This window comes from Bidens hawaiensis, unplaced genomic scaffold (genome assembly GCF_021521415.1).
Source record: "Bidens hawaiensis isolate Kalapana, Puna unplaced genomic scaffold, B.hawaiensis_p1.1 tig00008656_1, whole genome shotgun sequence".
NCBI lineage: Eukaryota > Viridiplantae > Streptophyta > Magnoliopsida > Asterales > Asteraceae > Bidens > Bidens hawaiensis.
Genome location: NW_027491626.1, coordinates 673,389 through 676,483, shown reverse-complemented (window position 1 = coordinate 676,483; position 3,095 = coordinate 673,389).

The window sequence follows — 3,095 nt, the reverse complement described above, 5'->3', positions numbered from 1 at the left end:
CCTAAATTTAATTCGTTAACGGAGAGTTAACGAATTAGAGGTAATTCGTCACGTAATTCATTAAAAGAAGTATAACGAACCTGTCTTAGTTCGCAACCAGATTCGTCAAGGAAAAAGATAACGAATTAACCACAGTTCGTTATAGTAATTCGTTAAAAGGAGATAACGAACTAGAAGGTTCAGTTCGTTATTAAGGTTCAATTCGTCATAAGGTCCAATTCGTTATGACAAATCAATTCGTTAAAGAACCCAGTAGCGAACTAGAAGTTTACTTAAATGACAGAATGGTCCCTGGACTTAGAAAAAGAAATGATCTAATTACAAAGAAACACTTGATCTTTTAAGTTAGCAAATTAATATGAGTTAAAATCCTAATGGAAAATATGTTAAGACAGTTAATGGGAATAAAAATTTTTCCAAGCTGACCTGGCAGCTCGACCCCAGCCAGGGGCTCTGCCTCTTGGACCCAGCTAGGGGCTCCCGCCCCTAAACCCCGCTGCCCCCCGGACCCCCGTTCGTTGTGGGTTATATAAAGATAGAAATACGATATGAGTAGTAATAGTTAATTAATACATGTGATCATTATACAGTTTGCCGTGCACAACTCAAGAAAGGAATAACTATTAATGGTGAACGTAACCGCATTCAGGTGAGTTTCTAGCCCTACTTCGTTGTTATGTTTTCGGGGTTGTGTGCATACTTGATGTGATAGTTAATACACTTACCTTAGGTGATATGTGTATGCCTTGTATGATTTATGTATGATGATTGCTTGACGGTGTGTGAACGATCTTCGGATATTGCATGTGCCGTCAAGTGGTAGTTAAAGGTATGATTGATATGTGTGATGTATGAATGATGCATGTATGAATATATATGATGTATGAACAATGTATGTATGATATGTTGATGGTACGTGAACGCTCTTCGGAGATTGCACATATTGTCAAGGAAAGTACGTAAAGGACAAGTATGTTATAGTAGTATGAATGAAGGGAACCGACCCTAATGGTATTGGAGAATGTAGGGAACCGACCCTAATGGTATTGGAGAATGTAGGGAACCGAACCTAATAATATCGGCGAACGTAGGGAACCGACCCCAATAATATCGGCGAAGGTTATAGGGCGGAATGCTCTTTAAAACGTATATGTATGAATGAAAGTATGTAAGTACGAATGAAAGAACGAAAGTACGTATGTAAGTAAGTATGTAAGTAAATGTGAAGGTATGTACTTTCGGGTGCATATGTTAGTTTGTGGATGTATTGTATGTCGCCTGATTAACTAGAACTCACTTAGAGTAGCTGACTTTAAGTATGCACGCAGGTGAGTAGAATGAGGCAACTTGCATAAGAGGAGACACATGGCATGGACTTGAAGAAGCTGGCATCTCAAGGAAGTGTTATGTTATTTTAAAGACAATTTTTATGTTAAATGATTTTGAATGATCGTTAAGACAAGAAATATGGTTATGTAATGAAATGGTTAAAATGTTTTTAATATTCCGCGAATGTTTTTGTTAACTCTGATATTTAGAACTATATATATGAGTAAATCCAACGTTAAAGTGAGGCACCGATAACGGGGCCTTTCAACAAGCGTCCTTAAAAATTAATTTATAAGACCCTTATGATGTAACATTATATGTACTTTAGTACCAAGTAAAAAGTCCTGATATTTCAAATAAGATTATGAAACCAATTTTATGGTCGCATAATATATCATTAATAACCCAAAAAGCGTCCCAATAAAAACATATTACGACACATTTACAATGTTTTGACATGTGGTTACCTAATTGTAAACTTTTGACACACATACAAGTGTCCTTAAGAAATAATTTATAGGACCCTTATTGTGACATTCGTCAATTTCGGGTCACTTTTGTTATGTAAACCCGACCCGTTTGTAACCCGAACATTTCAAATATATAAAATATTGGATCTTGTCATTTAAAATATATAAAATATTGTTTTTTTTATATTATGCATTGTTTGACCATTTAAACATACCCATTTTATGCAAACCATAAAAGAATCTTTATACCCAACCCTTCACTCCTTCCCTATATATACACACCCATCTTCTTCATTTTACTCTTGCTACATCTCCAAAAAACTCTCTCAAACTCCATAGATTCAAGGTTGTTTTCTTATGTATTTTTGAAGTTTTGACTTCTCAAGTCAAACTAACTATAATCTTTCATTCTAACTTGTTCATCTAACATTACTAACTCTTGAATATGGTGGTACAACATATATATAATACACACCCCTTGTTTCCTTTATTTGTTACTTCACCGACTTTGGTTGGTTAAGTTTCGAATGTCATAAGGCAAGGCTTCATGGAGGATTTCATGTTCTTGATATATATTTACACACACATAACTTATTATACATATCACTTATGACTAACTTCTAACCCTTTAGTTTGTTCATCTTATTTAAAATTTCCATGGTGTGGGTTTGTATAAGACTAACCTCGGTTTAACCGAAACTAGTCCAAACGGGAAACCGAACTTTTGTTTACTAGTTTTGTTAAAATAGTTGTTTAAACATGTTTATTGCTAGATTTGAGTTTCAAAAATCATTTTTACAAGTTCTTTGATATTAAGCATATGGAATCCATCTATGAACTCGTTGGGAGATGGAAACCGAACTAAACCGAAACTTTTGCTTAAAAGACTTGTAGTTAACTTTTTTTGTTGTAAAATTTAAGTTTTCTTCATTTATTAACCAATATACAAGTTCTATGATATTTGGGCATGTAGAAACCATCTATGAACTATTTGTGAGATGGAGACCGAACTATACCGACTTTTACTCGCTTAAGACACACAAGTGTGTTTTTAGTTATCAAGACTTGTATATTTCTTTAAAAAATAGTTTACAAACTGATTTTAATTATTTTTCTTAAGTACTTGGAATAGTTGGATCCAACTTGATCTCATAACATAGTTTGGACCGACAAAACCGAACACTCGCTTAACGTGCGTTGTAAGTTCTATACAATAGATCTACATACTTGGTTAAGTGTTAGTATGCTTTAATGAGTTATCTCATAACAATTAATATTTTGGAAAGTTGACTTTGG